The sequence below is a fragment of the Aethalodelphis obliquidens genome, unplaced genomic scaffold, assembly GCF_003676395.1.
Source record: "Aethalodelphis obliquidens isolate GAN/ISIS:26980383/991018 unplaced genomic scaffold, ASM367639v1 scaffold14, whole genome shotgun sequence".
Taxonomy (NCBI): domain Eukaryota; kingdom Metazoa; phylum Chordata; class Mammalia; order Artiodactyla; family Delphinidae; genus Aethalodelphis; species Aethalodelphis obliquidens.
Window position 1 is genome coordinate 15,629,561 of NW_020837958.1, and position 11,180 is coordinate 15,640,740.

Below are 11,180 nucleotides of genomic sequence, written 5' to 3' on the forward strand. Positions count from 1 at the left end.
GTTTATACCATTTAAATCTCTGGGAAGCATTAAATGAGACCAGGCATGTAAACCACTTAGCACAGTTAGCTGGGACACAGGCCAGCTATTGGTAATTAAAATAACTCCAGAGTTGAGGTAGAACAGACGTGTACAACATGGACCCGTCCCTGCACTGCCTTGGGACTGTATTTAGGCAGTGCGTTACTCTGGTTAAACCTGGACTTCGGAGTCAGAAAGATCTACTTTTATGTCCCTGCTCAACCACTTAAGTAGCTGTGTGTCATTTGACTGCTTAGTTATCTCTTTATATCTCAACTTTCTCATCTGTATAATGGGGCTAATTATAGTATCTGTTTCAAGGCTACTGAGCAGATTTAATGAAATACAGCCTGTGGGACCTTTAGCACAGTGCTTGGTACATGTTAATCTCAATAAATACTCATTGTTGTAACTGGGTCTCTTATAACTGTTTTCATAGGTCAGCCAGGGAAGAATCAGGAAAAGTGTTTCAGGAAAACAGTTTGCCTCTCTGGGCAGGTGAAGATGGCTTAAGAAGAGCAGTTTTTCTAAAGCAGTGAAAATGGTCCTGCTTGCCTCTATTGCAGCGGGGCTTGTTTTTCTTCTCATTTGGAAACTTTCTTCCCTTCAGTGTTACATAGTGAGGAGACTGGGCGTTCTTCCCACAATGACAGACATGCAAATCTTGCCCAGAAATAACAGGGAGAATGCCCGACTCTGCTTCTATAAGGAATTCTCCCGGTAACCGTAAGCCATAGACTCCAGGCGCAGGGCCCTGGGGATGGCTGCACCCACTCCCCTCAAGCCAGTCAGGCTGTCTTCCACTTGGGCCAGTTCCTTTATGAGAGAGACCCAGCTTTACTGAGCCCTTTGTAAAGGAAACAAGAATGTTCTAAAAAATTGGGAAATGTTCTCCATTACTATTTCCAAACTGTAAAATGATAGTTGGGCCTTTTAAAAGACTTGGGAAATTTTCTGAAATTAAGGAATATGGATTTAAAGGAAGCCTTGGGGGATTAGAGTTTTCCTTCTCTTTGAAGCGTCTGAAACAACTTTAATCTGCTTTCAGAGCGCTATGCAGTTTGGCAAGGCATTCTGGTAGTGTTGTTGCCTTCTTTGTGGAACTGATACTTTTGTGCCCCTTTTAAAACCCATCTGGAGAAATGCTTCGGGTATAAAAAGACACTTGAATTTAAAGAACAAGACTATTCAAGGTAAAGGAGTGGCTTCTAAGATGCTTCAAAGAAATTTTTAAATTTCTACTTTGGGCAAAAGAAAACTAAATAAACAAAAATCTAGTTGGATATACAGCCACAAAGAGGTAACTATTCATACATAATTTCCTGGTTGTTGTACTCCTATTATATATATATATATAATATGTACTTTACAAAATGCAATTGTATATACTCTCATGTAATAGCACTACTCTGGGAGGCAAGTATTATAATTCTTATTTTACTGATAAGGAAACTGGGGCTCAGGGAGTTCAACTTTTGCTTAAAGAAAATATAATGTGGCAAGAACTTGAACTTGGGACGCTAGGTTTTAATCCCAATACCCTTTCCACAACACCTCATCACCTTTAACCTGCCATGTGGTCTAGGCAGCCCCAGTCAATCTTTGATGCCTCAGTTTCCCGGTCTGTGAGATGAGAATAATACCTCTCTGGCTTGCTTTCAGGGACTGTTGGATAGATTTTCCAGGGCCAAGTCTAACTATGATGTGACCAAGATTTCCAGGAACAGTGTATGATAAACCTGAATGAAATACCGTTGTCCCTCGGTATCTGCGGGGAATTGGTTCCAGGAGCCCCCGCAGATACCAAAACCTGCAGTTGCTCAAGTCCCTGATATAAAATGGCGTATGACAGTGAAGAGTCAGCTGAAGGTATCCAGAGGTTTCCCATCCGCGGATACGGAGGGCAGATTGTTCACTCTGCTGAGCCCAAAGGAATATTGCTAACACCCTGTCTACCCCAGGAATGTTCCAGAGGTCTGCAGGAGATGCACTCTGAAGCTTTAAAATGACATTGGTTGCAAAAGACAAGCGCAGAATGGTTACAAAGCTGGCAGGTGGCCTGGAAGCTGCAAGTAGTTGTGAATAGCTCATTATCCCAGGGGCTGGAGAACCTGCAGAAGGGGCAGATAGGGAAGCAAGGGCACACACTGGTCCATCTGGGGCCTTAATTCCCCAAAGCTATAAAGGAGGAGATAAGTGAATCATCAAAAGGAATGAAAACTCAACAGCTATGCGATTCTAGAAGAATATATAGTTTTAAAATGTCTAGGAAAAGAATATATATCTCCTTTTTATTTATTTATTTAGTTATTACAAAAGTATATCTATTCATTGTCAAAATAATAGAGAAGTGTAGAATGAGAAAGTGACATTCCCTCTTTCATTTGCTCCTCCCCTAACTCACTCACTAAACTCCCCTAGCTCCCAGACATGTACTCTGTGTCCCCTAAAATGTTTTCCATTTAAATACTATGTGTGTGTGTATTTCAGATGCATGTCATACGGATTCACATATGTGTTTTTAAATGGGGTCTCATAACACATAGAATTTTGCAACTTGCCTATTTGTTTAACTTTACAATGTATCATAGATACTTGCTCATACAGACCTCTCATTCCCTGCCCCCAGCTTTATTGAGATATACTTGATGAATAAGAATTGTATATATTTGAGGTGCTCCACATGATGACTTGGTATATATATATATATATATATACATACACACACACACATTGTGACATGGTTACCAAAATCAAGCTAATTAACATATCTATTACCTTAAATAGTTACATTTTTGTATGTGGTAAAAGGCTGTACTCTCTCAGTAAATTTCAAGAATACAGTACAGTATTAGTAACCAGAGTCACCATGCTGTCCATTAGCTCTCCAGAACTTAAGCATCATGCATAACTGAACCTTTGTACCCCTTGATGACTGTCTCCCCATTTCCTCCAACCACCGTTTCAATCTCTGCTTTTAGGAGTTCAACTTTGTTAGAGACTCTCATTTTTTTTTAAAGCATGGAGAGGGTTCCTTTGTATGGATATACCATAGTTTATTTAGCCCCATTTCTATGGGTGGAGATATAGGTAACCGCTGTGTTTTTCCCCTTAACATTAACAAATAATGCTTCAGCAAATAATAATGATGGTTTATTAATATGAAAGGAAACAATCTAGGGATAAATGGGCTAGAGCAAACTTGGGAAAGATAGTACATAACAAAACCCTTACCCGTGAGCCCGGTGTGGGGAATCTCCGTTTAGCTCTTCATTGTGTCAGAGCGACAGCTGACACCAAAGAAAGAACCCAGGAAAAAAACAAGTTAAAGAAAGGAAAAAGAGGGCTTCCCTGGTGGCGCAGTGGTTAAGAATCCACCTGCTGATGCAGGGGACACAGGTTCGAGCCCTGGTCTGGGAAGATCCCACATGCCGTGGAACAACTAAGCCGGTGCACCACAACTACTGAGCCTGCGTGCCACAACTACTGAAGCCTGCGTGCCTAGAGCCTGTGCTCCACAAGGAGAGAAGCCACCACAATAAGAAGACCGTGCACTGAAACAGAGTAGACCCCACTTGCTGCAACTAGAGAAAGCCCGCACGCAGCAACGAAGACCCAACACAGCCAAAAAAAAAAACAAATAAAAATTTAAAAAATATATATAAAAAAAAGAAAGGAAAAAGAAAGCACAGCAGGAGTTTTGAAAGGTTGGGTGAATTGAATTAAGGATCATTATTGAGTGTACAGAACCCTATAGAGAAACCGTATGATTATTATAAAATTCAGATTGGTGGCACTGTAAGAAGGAAAATGATGGTGAGGTGAGAAAACGTTTGAGCATTTAGTCTCCATGTCAGTCGCCGCAGGATGGGGGTTGTGTCTTAGTCCTTCGTAGCCTCCATATCTGGCATAATTCCTGACAAGTAAAAGGTGTTAATAAGTACTTGAAGAAGGAGCAAGGAATACTTCTCCCCAGAGGACCAAGCCTTTTGGACATGAATGTAGATAAATCTTGATTTGTGACTTTACAAATAACTTGAAAATTTAAAAATATTATCTTGAGTTGAAAAGCAGTAAGTTAAAAAATAGTTTCACTAAAAAGCCTCTGTTTTTTTTTTGCAGTACGCGGGCGTCTCACTGTTGTGGCCTCTCCCATTGGCTCCGGACGCGCAGGCTCTGGACGCGCAGGCTCAGCGGCCATGGCTCACGGGCCCAGCCGCTCCGTGGCATATGGGATCTTCCCGGACCGGGGCACGAACCCGTGTCCCCTGCATCGGCAGGCGGACTCTCAACCACTGCGCCACCAGGGAAGCCCAAAAGCCTCTGTTCTGTAATTTACCTGACATGTTTCTCTGCTTACTGTTCTTTGTGTTTTAATTTGTTGCCTGCTCAAAAAATGTATTAAATTGTAATTGGGCATTGAATTAAAAATTTTTTTAATTGACCTCATTTTTCTTGATGTTCTGTGTCTAGTTGTGTTGTGTCAGTTGGCTGGTTTCTGCCTCTTGGCTTCAGCATTCTTGTTCCTAAATGAAGTAAAAAGAATCAAGTGCCCCATGGCAGGTCTTCAGTCTTGTTAACTGAGAATTCAAGGGAAAAGTTTAAGACATATCCTCTGTGTGATGGTCCTACTGATTGGGTAACTATGTTCCAGTCAACCAGAGATCAAATAACTAGACTTGGGTGTGTGTGTACATTCCTCAAGATATTTTTATGAGAAAGGGATAAGTGAAAGATAAGCAAACCGATATGAGGGATTTACTTTTAAAGGAGAGAGAGAGAGAGAGGAACCAGCTTGGTCAACCTTACCTTCTACATCAGGGTCAGCAATTTACCAAAAATACACCAAAGGGAAGATTGCCAACCCCTGTTTTCATCAGTTGAATTCTCCAGAGTGGTAATCCGTATTCATTATGATCTTGACATACTAGGGAAAGAAAGATTGAATTAAATTCAGTAGAATTGCTGGAATTATATTTCAATGTTCCACATATTCATTCATTCCATAAATGTGAGCAAAACCACTAGATAATCAGAAAGACTGTTCTCTAGTCATTCTGAATCATCAGGATTGTTCTGCTGGGTCTTTTAGAGAGTTCAGTGCCCTCCGTCTCCCTCAAAAAACCCCCGCTGAATCCTCTTTCCCCATCCCAGCAGAAGCTCTAGTTCATGATGAGACATGCTTCAGAGTGTTTGAATTGGCTTATGGAGAGAATTATCTGCAGGGAGGCGACCCAATGGTATTGTGAAAGAGAGAAGGTGTGGGACTCGAGGGACATTGTTCCAGCTAATGATTAAGAACTCTCCAGACAGTAGGGGCTTCTTAGACAATGGGTAAATTTCCAGGATGTCCGGCCCCCTTCCGAGAAGGAGGGAGATAACAAAATGTAAAAAAGGTGTCTGTCAAAGACCAATCAGGCAGCTGGGGAGAAGGAGGGAGATAACAAAATGTAAAAAAGATGTCTGTCAAAGACCAATCAGGCAGCTGGGGACAAGTTCCCTCTCTGGTCCGAGCCTAAGCCGGGACCAATCAGCAGGAGAACACAACCAAATCTATAATTTACATACGGGGAAGTGGGAGCCTATAAACCTGACATATTCGCGCCCAAAAGGGTTCCTTCTTCGACCTCCTGCGTGAGGACCAAGGAACCCCGGTGCACCGGACTTCAATAAACCTCTTGCGTTTTGCATCGGCTTCCGACTCTTGTTGTTTCCTGGGCGAGTCGAAACTCCTAGGAGACCGCGAAGGTCTAACAAAGGAATAATCTGTTTAGGAAGTCATTCTTTAAATTGTCATTTTGGCAGGGTAGCTCAGAGGGTAGAGAACTGGAGTGAGGTCAGCAGTCTTGGGTTCCAGGCCTTTATTATTACAATGCTGTGTGACTCTGGGCTTCAGTTTCTTCATCATGAAATGAAGAGCCCAACAAGGTGACTGTGGCATGGAGGATCGTGCCTTCTATTAGTGTATAGGATAAAGGATGCTGATAAAATCATATTAAGATAAGTTTACAAATTCTAAAGACTTACGATTCTTTATAGAGATGAAAACAAAATCCTGGGGATTCTAAGGGGACTCTTCTGGGACACCAGTCCTGGGGTGGATTTTTTCCCCCAAATCAGGTGTTCCTTGTACTCAGGGATTCTGGTGAGAGGTCTCCTTCCTAAACTAGATCAGCTGTAAACCGTGTCCTTCCTGAAGGCTATAATAACCTGGAGTTTGCATAAGGGACTCCGAGCTATAAACCTGGCACAGGGTCCTACGCCAGCAGTAACATTCTTACTGCTCTGCCCAGAGGGTTCTCTATTTGTAGCCCCCTGAGCTCTGTGAGGCCCACCCATCTCAAAAGGCAACCTCAGAGCCTCTCAAAGAGAAGTCTTTCACAGGGCTGTTGACGGGTTGAAAACTGAACCCTGGTCCTCACTGAAGCCATCATTTGCATGATAATCATGACCAATTTGGAGGAGTTAAGAAAGCCTCAACTCCCGGTGCTCTTCACTTTTTTTTTTTTTTTCCGGTACGAGGGCCTCTCACTCCGGACGCGCAGGCTCAGCGGCCATGGCTCACGGGCCCAGCCGCTCCGCGGCATGTGGGATCCTTCCGGACCGGGGCACGAACCCGTGTCCCCTGCATCGGCAGGCGGACTCTCCACCACTGCGCCACCAGGGAAGCCCGCTCTTCACCTTTGAAACCAGCCACTGTCAGGCAGGTAATGCCTCTTGTTATCTTTTGGTAACTTTAGGTACCTAGAGTTGTTCTAGAGGATGAGAATCTTAAAGATGTGTTTTCTGAATTGTTTCTCTAATCTGATTAGATTTAAAGGCACTAAGGACTGTATTTCTTATAGTAAAGAGGATGCTGACAGTCCATGGTATGTTGTGGCAGCAGAGATACACAAAATAAGATCACTGATCACTGGATACTCCTAAATAAATACTTGTAAAAGGCAAGTTTCTTCAAAGGAAATCCACTGCTGCTCTTAAATGGAAGAGTTGTCCTCCCCCACCCCAACCCCTTTCCTGATAAGACAAAGACTTAATGCTACCCTGAAGAATTTGGCTTTGGAAACGGCCGGCCGGTTTCCCTTTGCTGAAAGGCCTGAGGCTGGGAGCAGCGGCCTGGAGGCGGTACATCTTGTGTTACTTGGCTAGGAGAAATCCCTTGAGGCAACATGAAATGGTGTCTCTTTGGGTCATTTGCTTTTCTCCTGTCTCTCCATCCTATTTTTAAGAGTCAGTAGAATACTGACAACACCACAACAATAGTGATTACTCACATGGCCCTTGCTACGTGCCAGGCACATAGCTCTTAGGCCGTAGACAGATTCATGTTTTTAATTTTTACGACAACCTTATGAGGTAGGTATTATTATTAATCCCATTTTACAGTTGGGGAAATGGAGGCAAAGTCAAATAGCTACCAAGTAGGGACGCAGGATTTGAACCCAGGAAGTCTGGCTCCAGAGTCCAGGATCATAGCGAACTTGGGTGATGAACAGGTCTGGATTGAATCCTGGCCATGCCCCTCAATGGTGATAGGATCTTGGATTGGACCCTAAAACTCTTCCAGCCTCTGCCTCTGCGTTTTAACATGGGAATAGTAACCGCTCCTGCCTGATAGAATTGCTGTGAGATTGAAATGGATTGATAAACATTTGGTCCAGGGCCTGGCACATCCTAAGGGCTCAATAAATGGGCTTCCCATCCTCTGAGATGCCAATGTGCAGTCATTGCAAATAATATTTTTTCCCAGTTAATAGCTTGTCTTTTCATCCTCTTTGATGAAGTGTAATTTATAGATTTTTTTTCTTTTATGAATTGTGCTTTTGGTGTCATGTCTTAGAACACTTCGTGAAGCCCTAGATCCTGCAGATTTTTTCCTAAAATTTTTATAGTTATGAATTACTTTTTGAAAGGGCATTTTTTCCTAAATATAAAAGAAAGACATGCCTATTTTAGACCGTTTGGAATATAAGGAAAAACTCAATGAGGAAAGTTAAAATCACTAGTAAAACCGAAATCCAGAAATACATTTGGTATTAGATACAAGCACTTGTAACTTTAATAAAAATGTCACCTCTTTTATAATGGGGAAACAGAACCCTCCAACAGTAAACTGCACTATCAAGTACCAACCAGAGTGCTGATGGAAGGTGCCTCTCTTCACGCCAAAATCAGCTGGGGGAGTTGCCATTCAGAAAAGACTAAGAACTACTGACCCAAACAGTGAAACTCATGTTTATGAACTGCAGCTGTTAGTCACAGGCTGTAATTGCCCCACCAGATAAAGAAGCTATTTAAGAGAGCAGGTTGCTATAAGCTGAATAGAAACAGAAAATAGTCTTTTTGGAAATCACAGGATTGTAACTAAGGGGAACGTCAGGTTCGAGGCTGGAATGGATCTTTGTGTATTTGCTGGCTTGGAGATGGACAGGCTGATCTGGCATGAAGACGGTCCAGCCCTGGCTGCTCTTCTGTTTTGTTGGAGAGAAATCAGTTGAGGATCCCTTTTTCAAGTCCTGCCATGTGGCGGCTTCCATGGCTAGAATCCTTTCAGCCTACCCATTTCTGATTCCTGGGCACCTGGAATTCTGCCTCTTGTACCACCCCCCTCACCTGCCTGACTTGTCAGGTCAGTTGGTAACAGCTGTGATCAGAGCAGCGACCTCCATTAGTACTCCCCCTCCACCCGTGTCCCCCCCACTACACAGAAGGCGTGAGCTAGTCTTAAAACACAGCATTAGCTATTTCAGAGGCACCCCTCCCTACCCTTCACTGCCAACCTCATGAGAAGCTGATACTTTTTAAAATTTTTATTTATTTATGTATTTATTTATAATTGAAGTATAGTTGATTGAAGCTGATACTTTTTGAAAGGGTATTTTGAGTGAAAGAGGTGAAACTTGCTATTTAAATTGTTTAGTGAAGTTAAGAAACAATCCTGAAGTTGATTTGGTCAGTCTAGATTTTCATAGATCAAGTTTGCACCCAGTGGAACCTTGCGTGAAGTACTTGACTACATACTTGCAAAGGAAATCTTATTTCTTAATTACCAAGTAAGTATCTCTGCTGTTTGTTGAATTTTGAGGAATCAGGTAAAACCCCAGGATGGTGACAGACACAAAAAATTTCATAAAAAGCTTAGATTAAAAGATAATTATGTGGTGAAAATTGCAACCTAAATGCTCATCAAAAGAGAATTGGTTAAATTATGATACATCCATTCAGAAGCTCGACATTTATTGCCATAGAAAGGTGCCTACTTATATCGAGTTTAAAAAACCAGTTATAGATCCTGTTGTAGTTCCTGAGCGTGATGACTGGGTGTTCATGAGGTTGTGTGACATGTGCCTCCCTCAGACCTTGTTATGACAGCGGCATGTTACCCGTCTGACACAAAAAAAGAGAAAAAAAAAAAAAAGAAAAGGGGAAAAAAAGAAAAAAAAAGTTGGTTATAAATTAACAAGTAGAATTTGATCCTATTTTTAAAAGTCCTTGGGAAAGAAATACAGTAGTCCCCCTTTATCCATGGGGATATGTTCCAAGACTCCCAACTGGATGCCTGAAACCATGGGTAGTATTGGACCCTATGTATACTATGTTCTTTCCTGTACATACATACCTGTGGTAAAGTTTAATTTGGCACAATAAGATATTAACGACAATAACTAACAACAAAATAGAATAATTATAACAATATACCGTAATAAAAGTTATGTGAATATGGCCTCTCTCTCTCAAAATATCTCACTGTACAAATTTAATGCTTTTTCTATCTTAACTCAGCACTTATCACTCACTGTGGCCGTAAGTTTTTCAGTTTGAGGTGCAACAGCAAAACTAGCACAGATTTCTTTTTCTTTCTTCACAATTTCCTGGATAGAAGATTTGTTCTTACTGTAGATCTTAGCAACCTCAGCACATGATTCTTTTTCTTTACAAATTAAGTCGAGAACTTTCACCTTTTGACTAAAAGGAAGCACTTTATGGCTATGCTCTGGCATATCCGGATTGCCAGCATCTCTACTCTAATGAGCTTTGGGGGCATTATTAAGTAAAATAAGGGTTCTGGAACATAGGCACTCTGTGATACCTGACAGGTGAACTGATGACCAAGACAGCTAGTGACTAAGGGGCAGGATTCGATGGACAAAGAGATGATTCACCTCCAGGGCGCATTGGAGCTCCACACGCAATTTCATTAGGCTACTCAGAATTTAAAACTTATGAATTACATATTTCTGGAATTTTCCATTAATATTTTTGGTCTATGGTTGACCATGGGTAACTGAAACCGTGGAAAGTGAAACCTTGAATAAGGGGGACTTTTGTATACCAAGAGAATGTTAGTGGTAATCTCTGGGTCATTCAGCGATGACAAATTATCTTTTATTTTTTCCTGAATTTTCCAAATATCGAGCTTTTATTGCCTTAGTAATCAGAAAAAAAAAAAGAAAAAACTAATTCCTAGCAATGGTCACAAAGTGTCATGTTAAACAGAACTGTGTATGTAGTTTACAATTTTATTTAAGTTTTATAAATTATAAAAACTCATAGTTAAAAAATATTCAAAAGGGATAAGGAGTATAAGATAAAAAGTAAGAATCTTCTCCTTTGTGAATCCTCAGAACCCCCTCCACATGTAACTAGTGACAACAAAAAAATATATTTAAAGGAGAAATTGAATCGACAGAGCTGATCTGAAATACGGAAGCTAACGTGAGGGGGCATCAGACAACTTTGAAGAGAAGTGAACGAGATTCACCGGCCTGCTGCTGGCCACCCCCTAGCCCACTCTCAGAACATTCCCTCATAATTACATTGCCCTTCACATAAGGGAAATCACCCTCTTTACACTTTGAACACATGGGTTCCTACGGACACTGACACCCAGCCAGGCATGTGAATTAGCATGGGCTCTAAAACCCAAGTGAATCAAGTCAAGTTTGAATTTCATAACACACTGGGCAGTGAGTCACCTAAGTAGCAGACACTGCTCCTGGGTATATGGAAGGCTCTCTCCTCTCTCCCATGCCTCCCTTTCCCAAATTTGCTTGTTTAATAGTTGATGCCTTCTCACCCCCCAAGCTTTAGCTTAAATATCACTTACTCAGAGAAGAGACAAATAGGCTTGGCTAAATTGGTATAGCTCCCTCCTTTAT

The 11,180-nt window shown here is 41.6% G+C and overlaps 1 non-coding gene across 1 annotated transcript; it reads left to right on the forward strand.

The window, feature by feature from the left end:
- Nucleotides 1-9,310: 9,310 nt before the first annotated feature.
- Nucleotides 9,311-9,414, forward strand: LOC113625264 (small nucleolar RNA U13). Its single transcript, XR_003434601.1, has one exon. It is a non-coding gene; the product is annotated as a small nucleolar RNA U13 (small nucleolar RNA).
- The last annotated feature ends 1,766 nt before the right edge of the window (nt 9,415-11,180 follow it).